The following is a 17678-nucleotide window of genomic DNA, read 5'->3' on the forward strand; positions in this document are numbered from 1 at the left end:
CTATATTATATAACCCAAGTTATAGCCCACATGATATATACCAATAACATTTTTCTATTTTCAATAGCTTATAAAATGTTTAAAAAATCTATAATTGACCAAATAACATTTACATATGTTTTGATATTTATTATATAATAGAATAATGTGTTTAGATGTTAAATATTCTTATACTCATTTAAATTTATCACAGTCATTTGGCTATGGTGCAAGAAGCAAAAGGATTCATTTTTCATAAAAAATAATTATAAACGTCTACAAAAAGGGACTTGGAAAGATATAAACCTACAACCTTATACTTGACATAATGTTAGTCATGACCATATATAGCCACTCTTGAGGACAAGCAATAAGGAATTTTGCTCAACTAACTTGATGAAAGTAATTTTTATGAAACTAATTAATCCACATAACCGATCATTCAAGTCAATTTAAATATTACTTCTATGTATTTGTGTAACTGGATATATATTTTACTCAAAAGTAGAATGTATAACCTATATAAATTTGAAATTTTATATATCTGATATTTTCTGGTTGCTATTTCATCTTGAAGGCTTAATTATAGGTACAGGAATTGGAACTATTGCATTAGTGGCCATGATATTCTTGTTCTACTCTACTGAATGGAAACACTTGTCAGAAAGAATTCTTTGTTTTGCAAATCTTGGGAAAATAGTTGATCAAAATGTTGAGGCTTTTCTAAAGAGATTTGGTTTTCTTGTCACTAAAAGATAATAGTTATTTGGAGATTAAGACAACCACCAACTCTTTCAAAAATAAACTCAGTGAAGAAGGCTTTGGTGGTGTTTATAAAGGAAAGTTATGTGACGGACACCTCATGGCAGTGAAACTTTTGAAGGAATCAAAAGGTGATAGAGAACAATTTATTAATGAGGTTGCAAGTATAAGTCGAACATCTTATGTTAATATTGTGAGTTTATTGGGTTTCTGTTATGAGAGTGGAAAAAGGGCTTTAATTTATGAGTTCATGGCTAATGGATCCCTCCACAAATTTATACACGATAGAAATATGCCAAAAGAACATGACTTGGGTTTGGAACAATTATATAAGATTGCAATTGGTGTTGCTAAAGGGTTAGAGTACCTCCATTTGGGTTGTAAGACAAGGATTTTGCACTTTGATATAAAGCCTCACAATATTCTTCTAGACGAAAATTTTTGTCTTGAAATATCTAATTTCGGACTTGCTAAACAATGTCTTCATAAGCAAAGTATCATATCATTGTTTGGAACAAGAGGGACGATTGGATATATTGCCCCTGAGCTATTTTCAAGACACTACGGAGGAATCTCTTATAAAGTAGATGTTTATAGTTATGGGATGATGATTTTGGACATAGTTGTGGGAAGAGAAAATTGGAATGATTCAGCGGTTGATTGAAGTAGTGATATGTATTTTCCAAATTAGATATGCAAACATCTTGAAAAGGAACAAGAAATTGGTCTTCATTGTATTACAAGCGAGGAAGAAAATGAAAAAGCAAGAAAGATGATAATAGTTAGCTTGTGGTGCATACAGACCAATCTTTCAGACCGTCCATCAATAACTAAAGTGTTGGAAATGTTGGAAGGAAACCTACATTCATTACATGTCCCACCCAAACCTCTCTTGTTTTCTATTAATGGACCGTGAATTACTGATTGTTCAACCACAGATGGCATCACATTATGTTGATCCAATGTGAGTTGAGGATGTAGAATTCTTTGAGAAGAAAGGTATAAAAATATTTACCTATGCAAATTTTAGAAGTTTTTATTGATTACTGGGTTAGTAACAAAAACCTCAATTATTATAATGATTTGTAACTAAGGAAAATAATGTAAATTGTATGTTGATGATCATTTATGAAAAAAGGAAAAAAATAAAAAAAACTTAGCAACTGCTTATTCTTTTAAAGATGAGATATTGTGGTAGTTGTGTTTTTTTATAAATATTTTTTAATAGATATTATGATAGCTTTTTAACGCAGTGCAATATTAAGTCCAAGGTTAAATGATGTGTTTCATGTTTATAAAACTCCACTTAGATAATTTATTTTATAATTCTCTTAAGAATTGAAGGGATAGCATGATGGGAAGGAGTTGGGTTTTACTCCTTAACTTTAATACCCCAACACCCACCTTTTATCTTGCTTCAAGCTCAGAGTTGGGTTATACCTTTGCTGTTTCAGAAATTTTTTAAAATTGTACTTAAACCTCTTATCTTTATTTCTTCTTTCATCTAGGTCTTTATTGGTTAGTCGTTGAAATTCAAAGGGTGTCAGTGGCCCTATTTCTAAGTTTGGTTCTCAATTCCATCCCATAGAGTTCTGAGTGCACTCGCACCCCAGTAATCTTTGAAATATCATACTACAACCCTATTTTCTTATAATTCTTGCATTTATACCCTTGATTTCTTTTTTTTCTTTTTTTTTTTTTGCCAAAATGTCCTTATTTAGGTTTTAATTTTGAGAAAATTATCAAAGTACACTTAAAAGGGTTATACTCTTTGACAAGATTATTAATAAACCCTTTGACCTTATTTATTTGAATTTTCTAATTCTTTATACATATATTTTTTAAATTTCTAGATGTTACAATTTTGTTATGGAGGCCTCAAAATAATTACATGGTGATGAATTACACCAGCTTCATAAAATTTATTGAATCTTTTAACCACATGAACACTTTTCATTGTTACCAAGAGTCTTGGAATTCTTAAAGACTATAAATGCATCTGACATTGTTGTTAAAATTGCAAATTAACTTGTACGATTTTACAAGTTTACATGTCATGAGGCATAAAACGAGTCAACTCAATTGTATGATTAGGTGTTTATAGAATTGAACCCAATTCACAAGTTTGTCAATCTGAATTTACGAGTTTACCGATCCAAGTTTATGAGTTTACCATATATATATGTATGTGTATATTTTTATTTGTGATGTTATCTACATGTACAAATAGGTGCAAATTTAAAGAATTAATCTTAAATATATTATAATCAGATCATAGGTGGGTCTAATTTTATATTAAGATTGATGATTAGTAAGAAATAAATATATCTCTTTGGTATTGATAACTTAATTAGTGTTGTAACAGCCCACCTTCTCAGGGCGTGTTATGCCTTAGGAAATTTAGGGCTTATTTTTTTTTTTTTTTCCAAAATTCCGTAAGACCTATCTAGTGTTGACGAAATTACACAATCGTAAAATAAGCAGAAGCTAAATCGAACCTGCTCATGGCATTACATAATAACTGATCATGGCATTTATTACAAACTTGATACATAAACTTCTGAAAATAAATTAAATGTACATAATTCTTGAACTATTAACATAACATGGCACATTTACTTGTTTCTTTAACGTCTCGCTTTACTACACATCTTCAACCTCTATACCATCACTGCAGATCCCGACTGGAACATCGAATGTTCCAGGGGCGAACCAAAGTTAGATGATGAACTATCTAAGGTACATAATACTATGTCATGTGTGTATGCAATATCTTTCATCGTATGTGTCAACTGCACCCCTCATGCTACCTACCATTTTTGCGGCTACCTTTTTTTAAGCTGGGGTGTATGGGCGCACCCTTGGTAAGGCAGCGGTGCCAGTTCATACTCCCTACGGCCTCAAATGCGCGTGATCAATGATATTAACATGTATTTATGCATTTCATATAATGGATGCAGCCTACGTGTTGGGTACATATCATAGTATCTCAATATGATGAAAGCATTCTTGAAGATAAACATTATAATCGTACTAAACTTGAAACGGTACACTTACAGCTAAGTTGTCTCGAAAGATGTGTCAGCCTCGAAAATCATGTCGAGCGGCTATTTCTGAAGCTTCTTGCCCTCAATGACTCCTAAACATTAGATTTATTGTTTAGAATATAATTTACTATTTCTCATAATTTCTATAAATTTTTTTTTCTAAACCTTATTTCTTCAAAATTACATGATAATTATCTAAACTTTCATATTATTCAATTTCTCTTCATTAATATTCCTTAAATAATACTTCTAACATTCTGAAATTTTCTTGGAATTTTCCAACTTAATATCCTATTTTTTCTTTATTTCCATAATAGAAAAACTACTTAAATAAATAATAAAATTAGCATTTTCCAGAAAATTTTTCACAAAATAAGACATAAACAATATTCTAGATTTTCCGAAAATTTTTGAAATTTTTTTCAAAACTTTTTCCTATTTTATTTCATTTTCTTTTCTTTTCTTTTTCTTTTCTTTTTTTTCTTGCGGGCGCGTGGAAGGCACGCGCCTTCTTCCCACTCGCGGATGCGTGCAGCCACGCGCCCAGTCTGGTTCTTCTTCTCTGGCGGCTTCCTCGCCGCCGGCGAACCTCCCGAGCTCCCGAGCTTTGAAACGAGGCCCTACCCCCCTAAACCCGATCTCCGGAACCCAAATATGGCCTTAAAATTGAGAAAAAGGCACAAAAAGTACCTCGATTTGTTGATCGAAGGTGCGGCTCCAGCGACTTGTGCATTTTCCGGCGAGCTTGATTTCTTCTTCTCCGCTGCTTTGTTGGCCACCAAATGCTTTAGGAAGCTTGCATGCAAGGATTACAACCCTACTTTCAAAACTCGCAAACGCTGCCTCAATCGATTGCTCTAAGAAGTAAAAATTTTTGGATGAATGGGGTTGCTTGATCGCGGCTATTTATAGCCAAACTCGGCTGCGAACGGTCAAATCAAGGGTGCCACGCGTCCCTGAGGCCATTCCTAAGGTCATTTCCCATTAAACGTCCCCTTCTCCCTGATTTCTTGTTTGCAGGTGGGGCCAGAGCATGGCGCGCGCCTACTTCGATCTTCTGGTAGATTTTGCATTTTTATATATATATATATACATATATATTTATACTTATTTACATATTTATACATATAACAGTACATACTATAATTTCTGGCATAAGCACTATTTATAAGCATATTTTAATTATACTATATGATTTAAACTAAATTAATTACATATCACTAAAAATAAATTTATACTTAATAAACATTTAAAATTCTAATAATTTATTTAGGGTCGTATTCCTTATATCATTAAATAAATTTCGCTACCAAATTTATACATACTCACTGAAATTTCTCTAGGGCCTAAAATCAAGATATTTACGGTTTCTCAGGGTATTACAAGTGTAATGAGTTTACGTTGAAATTTAATAATATTTATTATTTTTAAAATTTAATATTTTTATTTATATTTAATAATATATCTCACACAGTTGTCTGGCAATGATTCAACCCACTATCCCATGCATAATCCCTTCTGTTTTCAATGGTCAAAGATCTCGCGTTGAATATAATACATAAAGTGAATTTTAATTACTTAATATATATATATATATAACATATTGATATGCCTATATATAATAAAAAAAATCAGGGAGATGGGAGGTGGGCTCAACCGGAGGCAGTGCAAGATACAACTCCAATAAGCGGGTCTCAAGAAAATTGTCATATGCTCTTTCAAAACAATTATTTCTCTCATAAACGTTATTTTTTAGAAGAACTTTCTCTACACAAAAGATTATAACAGGTCTCAACCAAAACTTTAGTCCATACACAATATTGTCACTTGAATGAAAATGAAATGGAGTTAAATTATTGTGTTTATCAACACTTGAAAATATAAAGTTTTATTTTAAAAAAATTATTTTTTTATTTTTTTTTATCTCCAATCTAATTAAATTTGTTTAGTTGTCCTATCTGAGTTTATGAGATAAAGTGAGGACTGTGATTTTTAAATTTATAATTGCAGTCATTTTGGAGACATCTAAGCTTGGGTCAAGGCATAGCCCACTAAAGCCTAGGCCTAGGCCCTCAAGAGAAAGTGGGGTCCCAAAATTGATAATTAATTAATTTTTTAATATTTTGAGATACAAAATTATTAATTCTATTTTACGATGATTTTTTTTTTTAATTTATATTCTGTTTATTTTATTATTTTAATTGAAAGAGAAGACCCCAACTCCTCAAGTCCATAGATCATTTTCTAATATTAGGTAATGTAAATGATATAATATTAGGTAATGAATACTGAGATATTATTTAGATGATGAGATTTCTAACATTTTAAATTTACAGATCATTTTCAATATTAGACAATGAATAATGAGGTGTAAAGTAGTAAAGTAACAATAAAAAAAAATGATAAAAAGTGGTATTAGTTTAGGTGGACAATTTGATAAAATGATTCTTTGAATGACGAAAATTTTGTCTAAAGAATCTGTATTGATTTAGACATTAAAAAAAAAAGTAAATTAGTGAATTTTTAATATGCATGACTTATCTATAACCTTTTCATATTTTTTTACTTATTCAATTTTTACGTTTTCATATCTTTTTTTTCTTGTCTATATTGTCAATTGAAAAAGATTTTCTTTTTAGATTTGAATACAAAAATTTAATGAACAATTTTGCATCTCAAAACTAAATAAAATAAAAATTAAATAATTTTTAGTATTTATTTATATTATTAAAAAGTTACTAAATTAAGTCTTGCTTTGGGCCACAAATGTTGTTAAGATGGCAGAAGACATCCTCTCACATATTTCATTTATCCTTTATGTTAGGAGGATTATATTATCTAAATTAATAGTTTAAATTTAAATATTTCACCTTGTATTCAGCTTTTCATGTCATGTTCAAGATATAACTTAGTAAAAGTTGGAGACGCTTTGAGTTCTTTTTCAATAAATACTTACTTACAGAAAAAAAATTGTTTGGGTTGTTCACATAGTTGGTTGATATATATATATTGAAAAATTCTAATAAAATAATTTTATAAATATGAATTGTTTATGTGATAAAACTTTTAAATTATAAATTTTAGTATAAATTTATAAACTTTAGAATCAAAACCCGATTTGACCCAACTTGAATTTAATCAAGTTTAAGTAATTCAATGTTGTTCTATGATTACATTAGTTTTAAGTTTAGATAATATTATAATTAATTCGAGTCTAAATTTATTTAAAACTAAACACTAATCCCACCCAATACACCTCTGTCGTTAACCTATATGGTGATGAATGCACATTACAACACTATGAGAAATGATGAAGCAGCCATGCCGCGCATCATGAGTTATAATTAATGATAGCAACATGCCTTTATCATCACCAGGCAAATATACTGCATGTTTTGTATTGAGGTGTTTTTAATCTACATTATAATAATAAAATATTAACCATAAACTTATCACTTGCTTTCAACTTTAATAAACACAATACTACACTCACTCGTCAAATATTATTTTATTAACGTTATTTTCATAACACAATAATATTTGACAAACCCATATACTCCCGATGTATAGCTAGGTTTAGGTTTGATTTTTTTTTTTTCTTTTTTTCTTGTGATAAATGAAAGTTAAAATTTGATCCCATTTTCATTGTTGCTTAAATTGCATTATAATTTAATGTGATTTGAGGCATTTGCATAGAAATTGTTTATAAATTAAAAATTAATTACTTTAGACGACTTGTGTGATAAGGTTCACATATCCAAATTGTGCCTTAAATTGTATTCAAACTTAAACACCAAAGTCTAGTCTCAAGTTTTGAGGCCTAAGACCAACTCCACTCTAGGGCCCAGCCCACCTTTGTTTTCAAACTTGAACACCAAAGTCTACGTACCCTCAAATTTTGAGGCCCAAGACCAACTCCACTCTAGGCCCAGCCTCAATTGAGAGAGTTGGCCTTGCCTCTTTTCTAAAGGACTCCATCTTCATTGGTATCCTTTAGTTCTCGCGATTAGGATAGTTCATTAACTTCAATTTATTAGATGTAACGGGTAAATAGTCGAAGGTTATTGTGTAGTCTCGGTCAATGTTCACCCTAACCCAAATTCTCAAAGAAAATGATTATTATATGCCAAAGAACAAACCCAACCAATGAGGTTTAGAACCTTATCGGGGACAAGGTAAAAAGTATGAGTCTCGCTATTCATACAGAAAGAGTGTTACAAATTGCTTTATAGGAGTTGGATATCGTGATAAATTGGCGATATATTGGGTGATGGAAGGATATGTTATCGCAATATCTTGCCCATTTAAATGAAAGAGAGAGGGAGAGAGATGGGACAAAACCTTTTTCCAAAACCCTTTCTCTCAATCGACAGAGACCACCGACCACCAACGAAGCCACCACTCTCCATCGGCGATTGAGAAAGCGGGAGAAGCTACTTCTTCCACAACCCCTTCCCTGACGGTGAGTCATTGCGCCACCGTTCTCCCGATATCTCCATAGCCACCGCCTCGAAGCTCCCATGTGCATGTTATCTATATACTTCAATCTTACCTTAGTATCAGTGTTATTAGCATTTCTTTGGGCGTTGTCTAGCTTCTGCAAGATGTCTGATAATGTGCAGTTTTTCTTTTAATTTAAGATTCATGGCATAATGAAAAATGCAAATCCAGGCAATATGAATCGTCTTCTGTGATTCCCACCTTGTTTTAGTTCAGTTCTAAGTTGGAAAGTTCTTGGCGATAGATATGCAAGAATCTTTTAGATCTAAGTTGGGAAGTTTTTGAATTGGGCCTCTTAGTGTTTAGAGTTTACTTTTGGTTGAACAAGGAAAACAAAAATGGAGAATAAGAGGCCTGAAACTAGAAATAGAAAGTTTTAATAGACAATGATTTGGATGGGCTTTTACATTCAATTGTGCAGGATGTACCAAATCAGAGTGATCAATTAATAATTTCTCCCTCTCCCAACTACTATTGACAAATAATTTTTATCAAGTAATAGAGCAACTCATATTTTCTCAAATAGAAATAGCCAATAAAATGAAGACAAAATTTAATATGACCTCCAGCAAGTGATTGAGAAGACAAGCTTACATGAGTTGTTGTTTGAGTAGCAGCAACCCAAGACTGTCCTGCCTGTGACAAAGATTTTGTTAGCAGTCAAAGTCAGTATGAATTTGCATGTAATGTCATGGATTTTAGTTGCTAGGATCACTAGTCAGTAGTCACTATTGTTCTTAACCAGTTTTTGTCGAATTAATATCTCATGAATCATGATAACAATTTTTGAAATAGAAAAAATGTGATCCTGTAATACTCATAGGGTTATCTTCATCTTGAAGTGACTTCATGAGTGTCTTTTTTATCCTTTCCAACTGCAAATATTCAAGACAATAAGACTATGAAAAATTTGTTGATCACTATATGGAATAGCATGGGCAGTTTACAGATGGGAATAGAACTGGAAAATATAAGTGCCCATTCTTCTATAAATTTCAATAGATTGATAGCCAAAATAGAAAATTATCTAAATTTTTGAAAACTTGTGTTGCCACCACAGAAATGAGCGTGAATTGAACTGGAACATATGTCTGAACTAAAGGTAAATATAGAGTCTAAAACCTCCACATAATGCTCATTGGAGAGATACAGGACACTTTTGAGGTGTTCCCCTATGTACACCTATACTTTTTAAGTTCATCAAGATTTCGAGAATCAAATTTGCTAAAGAAAATAATAAAACACAAGTGGCTTTAACACATCCCCCTCAGATGTGCTAATCAATGTCTTGGCAATATCTCTACATATCTCAGCTTTGAAGCAATGACCATGTATTCTAACAGTAACCACCATTTCATTCAGTGTGAACTTGATATGGTATCATATAAAAGCAATCAGATCAAGAACATTCATACCTGGAATATTTTGAAGAATTGATATTTTTCATAGCTCTCTTTGATGTTACTTACGACATTTTCAAGATGAAAAAAGGCACGCTTATCGATCATGGGAAGATCACTATATGGAACAGCATAATCAACCTATAAAAAATTCACAAAAATGAGAATCAAACTATTTAAAGCAATATTCTCATCTACACCAGTCTAGTTTTTGTCGAGTAATGGATCTTCTTTTACTCTCATTTGAATGTGTGATGGTGTATAGTGGCTGATGTTACAAATTTGCAAGTTTAATTGATAATATCATGAAATGAACTTTCTAGATCTTTGTGTACTTGTTTCTTCTTTAGCCACTATCTGTGCAATTGGTTTACAGGTGTGCATTGAAACTTGATTTCAATTTTGCTCTTGATTTTGTACTTCGCTGCTTTCGGAACTAACCCATCACTCGTGACTAGGGCGACCAACAACATCCAACATTAAAGATGGTCGATAAAGGTTAGAAATGTCATCGTAATGAACATGTCATTATCTTGTATGTGTAATTGATGTTTTTTCTTTCAAAATTGATTTGTTTATGAAGGAAATGCCAATTTTGAAATTGAGGATGATGAACTTTTGGGAGAAGATGATAATGTGATAATAAGGGAGGATAAGAACAGAGTGGATGATGAATTGTTAGGAAAAGATGGTCTGCTTGTGCCTAAGGTTGGGATGAAGTTCGATAATGAAAATGCAGTATTCGATTTTTACAAATCATATGCTTATGAGATAGGCTTCCCAATTGAACTCGAAGAAGCATAACGATGGAGTTGTAAAGTATGTGACATTCACGTGTAGTCGAGAAGGCCCAAGAAGTAGCACTGCAAGCACTTCTTTGAAGTCTCAACCAATGACTCAAATATGGTGTAAAGCTAGAGTGTGAGCATGTTTAATGACTTGTGGGGTGTGGTGGATTAACTTTGTCATTCTTGAACATAATAATTTAATAAGTCCTTCAAAGTCTAGGTTATATTGATGCAATCGGGAACTTAGTGCACATGTGAAACGCAAGCTTGAAGTAAATGATGTTACTGGGATTCCATTGTACAAAAATTTTAATTCAGCAGTTGTTGTAATACCCTTGATGAGTCATGATAAAATTATCAATTAAGGGAATACTGGTATATGAAAATTTCCAAAATTGCCCTTGAATCAAAGAGAAGACACATATATATATAGGATGCCTTAAGAAGGGCAAACGGTAATTTGGAGTCCCGTCCCATAAAAGGTAAATTATTTTTGGTGGAGAAAATAATTATATATTAGAGAATTGATTTTTGGGAAAATTTAATTCTTGTTTAAATACATGGGAAAATGCATGGATAATTAGGAATAAAATGGAAGCCAAGTAGGTTAGACTGGTGACACTTGGCAAGATCTCATGGAAAGGGATTTAATTAAACTTGGGAATAATAAATTAGTTGATTAAGTGTAATTTGTGACACTTGGCATGATCTTGTGAAGCAAGAGTAGGATTTAAAGAAATTCAAAAAGAAAAGGAAAATAGTCTCTCAAGCATTAAATGAGAGTTCATTATGGAGAGAATTAAAGAAATTCTTTATTAAATGGAAATTAGTCATGCATTTATGTGAGAAAATGATGGATTAAAATAAATGCCAAATTAAAGGGAATAATGTCTTTCAAGAGCAATTTAAATTAAATCAAAAAGAAAAAGATATTAGTCTCCATTAAATGCTTGAAAATTTATGAAATTTAAATTAAATAAAAAATAGAGAAAATGGTCAATCTTGAAATTAGTCAAAATTCATTAATTTTGAAAATTGGAGAATTATGAGAATTGGAGAATTGATCCAATGGTTGGGGATTTAGCTTGAAATGGATTAAGATCTAATGGCTATAATTGAGTCTTAAAAGTGGCATGGATTGCCAAATTTGCAAATTAAATAAATATCTAATAAGCCTAATAAAAGAATGGATGATAGAGATTTAGTCTCAAGTTTATCATCAATGGTGGAGATTTAAAGAGACTAGATGGCAAGGATTATGTTTCTTTAGAGAGTAGAGATTAGTTCTCTCTAAATCAAAGGCTAGGATCAAGTTATCCAAAAGCACAAGGATTGTGCTAGTTTCAAGGGTAGGGATTTATACTTCAAAAGATTGATCAAGGGCTAGAAATTAGTTTTGAACTTGTGAGATGTCAAGACTTATTATATAAAGGAAGAGAAATCTCTAAGATGAGGTTTTGCTTGGTGGAAGAAATTAGAGATCAATGAGAGCTTTCTTGTGAGCTTCCAAAGGAGAGAAAGGTAAGTCTTGATTTAAATCTCTTCTAGGAAGAAAGTAAGTCTTCATTCTCCTTTCATTTCTTTAATTTTCAAGATTTTTAATACTTTAAGAATATTTTTCTTATGGTGGTTGAAAGCCAAAGAGAGAGTCTTGGCAAGTGAGGGCTTGAAGCTTCAAGGATAAAGAGGTAAGGGATAACCTCAAGTGGTGGGGTTTGCTTGCATTTGTACTTGTTTTGAATGAGTTGCATGTAATGGTCATATTGTATGTTTTGTGTTCTAGTGGACCTATGGCCATATGGAGGACTAGTGATGAGGGAGGGGTTGGTTGGTGTCTTAACCTATGTGGTTATGAGGGCATGGAGGACTACCCATTATATGCATTGCATTTGCATTACATGTTTATTCTCATGTTACATTTACATTTGCATAGCACCCTTACTGAGCATTGGCTTATAAGGTCCTTTGACCTCTATGTAGGTGGAGAATCTTTTAAAGGAAAGGGAATTTTGGAAGGTTGAAGGTAATGAAGCAAGAAGAATGTATGTAGCGACCCATAAATTGCGATTTAATTTAATTATTCATTATCGGGGTAATTTAATTTAAAAGAAATATTAATATTACTTGTTGTTATAAATAAAAAAAATAAATTATGTGATTTTAAGGAAATAAGAAATTAGGGTAATTAATTATTTATTTTAGAATATTTTCTGGAATAAGAGAAAAATTGAAATAAATTAAATTGTGTGATTTTTGGTAGTTTTGGGCGTTAGTGTAATTAATGAAGGGGTGTGTGTGTGTAAATAATGGAAGTTGGAGGGGGCTGGTGCGAATTCCAGAAAGGGACCGAAGATCCCTTTAAATTTAATGCAGTGCGGTATATGTATGAAGGCAACGTGTGGCGCGGATGGTACGCGGGCGTGCGGAGGCGAGGGCGGTCGCGGGTTCGAGACGCGGGGGCTGCGTGCGCGAGGGCTGGATTTTGGCTAATTTTTAATCAGCCTAGGCATCCAAAACGACGCTGTTTCGGTGAGGCGGTGGCCTCCCAGCGGCTGGCTCGCCCGATGCCACATGGCGCCCTTTCGTCCGCTTCTTTTTGCACGAATTTAAGCCCGATTTCGGGCCCTTTTGCTGCAACAGAAGCAGCAAATTAAGTGGGAAATTTCAGTGCGCGCGTGAACAAGAAATTGGGAGATTTTGGGTGGAAAAATTCAGATTAAATCCAGTTTAATTGAAGATTTAAATTGCCAGGTATGTAGAAAAGCTAGTAATTAATATTCTGTACGGTCGAAATTTCAGTTAGAGTCCAATTTTGTTAATTTTGGCGAATTATTGGGGTATTGCAATTTGTATAATTTTTACCGCATTTGGCCAAAACGAGTCTAAGGATATCTTCGTAAAGGCAAGTTCTTTATGCTCTCCACGATGTTTCCTTCGTTGTCAATTTATTTGACCTTCCATCGTTTGTTTCTGCTGTTAATTAATTATGGAATTTTAAATGGTTTGTTTTAAAATTTGATTTATTAAACTGGTCTCAAGGATTTTATTCGTTGGCTGCCTACGGGGGTTTGTTCCACCCCCAAGCCTATGGGAATGATGTCGTACTTACCCGGGGTTAGATTCTTAGTTGTTCGGGTATTATTATGAATTTTGGTTATTTATAGGCTAGAGCGGTTGTGCAGTGGGGGCAAGGATCGGCTGTTCGGTGACGGAGTGACTGTTGTACGGTATATCTTAGGCCGTCAGCTGGTCTCTCATATTCACTGACCGTTGACCGGTGCCAAGCACTGTTGACTAGCTCTGTCGATACGTGATTATAGCATGACTGGTATCATTTTATTCTTGTTGCATGTTTTGGTGTGCACATAGGTACGGGCTGCATGTTGGGGTTTTCATGATCTGGTTATGCTTGGTCACGGACATACTAGCTTGGTTATGTCGCATCCAGCACGGGCATATGCATCGCGTGTGGTTTACTATATCGGCAGAGCATGGCCTGATGCCTGGATGTATGAGCGCCAGTGTATCACGTTGATGCTTACTACGCCATTGCATTTTTATGTGCATTGCATGGCTACTAGTAGTTATTAGTTCTCGGACGGGAGGATCGTTTCGAGGGAGCCTATGGCTCGGGTGTCAAGAGTACCGACATGGACACGGGTGACGGGAGTACCGACCCGAGACAGCGCGTACAAGTTTGTGGAGATTTATGTTGCCTTTCAAGGCAGTGGCATGTTGGTATGGGACTTGGGTGCCAGGTGTCTTATGTGGGCCCCAAGGGTCGGTATGTACTTTTATTATGTTGCACTATTATATTGTTACGTCTCATGGCTTGTGTGTATGTGTGGGACGGTGTTTGGGGTGACCTTCTCCTCTATTTTTTGTATAGCGTTCCTTTTCTTATAACTTGCTGAGTCTTGCGACTCACCTTGCTTTCCATCATTCCAGGTAAGGGTAAAGCGAAGGCCAAGGGCGAAGATCGTTCCACCTAGCAGCCAGCTGTGTCGGTAGGGTGTACATTTAACTTACCCCCATTATCTCTGATATTTTGATAGGATTTTTGTTTCTTATTTTTGACTGTGCCAGGTTGTTCCCTATATCTCCTATTTGCTGGCACAGGGTCTGTATATATTTATATACTCCGTGATCCCTGTTTCAACGGGGTATTCGTGGGCGTGCATGTATATCATTTTATTTCCACTGTTGTATTTCTTATGTATGCATGTCAGGGTATTTTTATCTTGTGTTTGTTTCTTTTCCCTTATGAAAGCGTTTTCGTTCAGATAGACCGGGTGGTTGGGATATCCAAGCGGGGGTGCTTACAATGTATGTGTTGGTGTATGGTTTGTGTATGATGTATTTATTTTGTTAAATATGTATGAATGCTTAATGTGGATGAATAGTGGCAAACTTGGATATTTTGAAAGGTATTTATTGTGTCTAAGCATTTTGGAAATTTTGGGTTTAAAAAGAAAAATATATATATATATATATTTTTGGTGGCAGGTCGGGTTGGAGAGGCCGGGCACGCCTGGCGTGCAGCTGGGGCACGGCTGTGGGTAGCGGGTGCGCGCGGTAGGCGGCCAACGCGTGCGGCCTGCACGGTAGCGCTGACGCATGTGGGGCCAGCGCGCGGCCAGCGTTGGGGCTACGGCTGGGGGCTTCTGCACTCCCCTGCTGCTGCTGTTGAAATTTTTTTTTATATTTTATTTTTTTTCTTCTATTTATTTAATAAAATATGCTATTATGGGATTTTCTGAAATAAAAGCATGTTTAAATAATTAAATAAATGAGTATTTAAGCCTCCAAATTAATTATTAAATTAATATAAATTTTGAGGCAATTGTGGAAAAATTCCTATATTTTGGAAAATAAATAACGGAGTATTTTCCTTAAATTTTGAAAAATGGATGAGGATGTTTGAGGTTTGAATTTCAAAAATTAATTTCCTAAGAGTTGGAAATTTGAGGTATTTTGAAATAGTTAAAAGAAAAATCAATGGAGATTTGATAAGGAGAATTTTATTAAATTTTTTCAAAGAAATATTAATCCAAATATTTTCTAAGGGAATTGGAGGTGAGATAAAAGGGTTAATAGTTGGGGCAAAGAAAATTTATTTTCTTATAATTAAGGCCTTATGCCATAATTTATATGAAGCGAGTGAGTTAGTTTATTTTGTCGATCTTGGAAAGTCATCCTTAGCTCTTCATTAAGAGCTTGAGAAGGGGTGACACTTTGCGAGGTTTCAGGTTTTATTATCGCGGGGTCATTTCGATATTTCCAGGATCCTTGAGTGGAGCGAAGGGAGGGCAAAGCCTAGTTCCCACCTAGGTCGTTTCTCATTGAAACGTAGCCATCTCTTCATCTTTGCCCTAGCGTGTGAATAGTAAGCTGGCTATTTGTGAGTAACACCCGTAGGTGGGAGGGGGGCGTTACAGTTGTTGAGGCAGGGGGATATGACCAAATGACTTGCGTCGAAAAAGATTGTAGACACTACATTGAAAAAGTCAAGCGGTTAAGACTTGGAGAGGGAGATGCTATTGCAATACAGGCATACTTCTCGAGAATGCAAATTCAATGCCCTGATTTTTATTTCAGTATTGATTTAGATGACAAGGCTCGATTAAAGAATGTGTTTTGGGCAGATAATAGGTGTAGGGAAGCTTACAAGGAGTTTGACAATGTAGTCACCTTTGATACCACATATCTTGCGAATAAGTATGACATGCCATTTGCTCCTTTTGTTGGTGTGAATTGTCATGGCCAATCGACACTGCTTGGATGTGGTTTAATGTCTAATGAGGATACTAAGACTTTTGTTTGGCTCTTTAGGACATGGCTCCAGTGCATGCATGGTTAAGTTCCTACTGGCATAATAACGGACCAAGATAAGGTAATGTAGAATGCAATTCAGATAGTTTTTCCAAACACTAAGTATAGATGGTGTTTGTGGCATATTCTTAAAAGGTTACCAGAAAAATTTGGGAACCATGTTCACAAGGGTTCTATACATTCAGCAATTCACGATGTAGTATATGAATCTCAAACTCCTGAAGAATTTGAATAGGGTTGGACTTCAATGATTAATATGTACACATTGCATGAGAATGAATAGTTGGCAGGACTTTATAGAAAGAAATCGTTGGGTGGCATGTTTTTTGAAGACAAGTTTTTGGACAGGGATGTCGACAACGCAAAGGAGTGAGAGTATGAATGCGTTCTTTGATGGGTATGTTAACTCACTGACTTCGTTGAAAAAATTTGTTGAATAGTATGAATGGGCATTAAAGAGCTAAGTGGAAAATGAGTTTCAAGCAGATTTTTAAGACTTTTTCTCAAATGGTCCCATGTGCATCTAGGTACGAAATGGAGAAACAACTTCAGTCAGTCTACACAATATTAAAATTCAAGGAATGTCAAGAAGAGTTCATCGGAATGATGTATTGTCAGGTTATATCCACTGATGAGGGTTTTATGGTGACGAGATACGATGTCTAAGAGGTTCTCATGTTTGATGGAGGGAGGAAGAAGAAAGTATTTACAGTTTCATTTTAGAGATAGGACCGTCATATTGTTTGCAGTTGTCATTTGTTTGAGTTCAGGGGAATACTATGCAGACATGCTATCTCAATTTTGGTACGCAATGATGTCACTACGCTTCTTGAGATGTACATATTGAGGAGATGGCGAAAAGATGTGAGAAGAGCCCATTCGAGGGTCGCAGTCAACTACGATGGTTGGGTCAGTACTCCCGAACAAAGAAGATATGATGAAATGCGTAAAGCATTTGACAAGGTCGCAAACTTGGCAGCAAATAGTGAATCACGAACTCGGACAGTTATGGAGTGGATTGAATTTCAAATGAATGACTTATCAAAAATAGGAACAAGTTGTGGGAGTAATGTCCCATCCCAACAAAGTGTTCAAGTTGCATTCGAAAGTAAGGAACAAGAAAATACTAGTAGTAGGAACATTCAAGATCCGAACTGTGCGCATCGCATAAAAGGCGCATTAGAATGAACTTCAAAGAAATCTAAGGTCGGTTTCAAAAATTTTTGTTTAAAATGTGGGCTCATTTAACTTTTATAAATTGTTTAAAAGAATGGCTATTTTTACAATTGGATGTGTTTTTTTTAACTATTTTGATATTCATCTAACTCATTATTTGTTATTTTGTACAAGTAGGTTCAAAAACAACGAAA

The 17678-nt window shown here is 34.2% G+C and overlaps 1 pseudogene; it reads left to right on the forward strand.

The window, feature by feature from the left end:
* The first annotated feature begins 329 nt into the window (after positions 1-329).
* LOC127805960 (PR5-like receptor kinase) lies at positions 330-2838 on the forward strand (annotated as a pseudogene).
* Positions 2839-17678: the final 14840 nt, after the last annotated feature.

The sequence above is a fragment of the Diospyros lotus genome, chromosome 7, assembly GCF_014633365.1.
Source record: "Diospyros lotus cultivar Yz01 chromosome 7, ASM1463336v1, whole genome shotgun sequence".
Lineage (NCBI taxonomy): Eukaryota > Viridiplantae > Streptophyta > Magnoliopsida > Ericales > Ebenaceae > Diospyros > Diospyros lotus.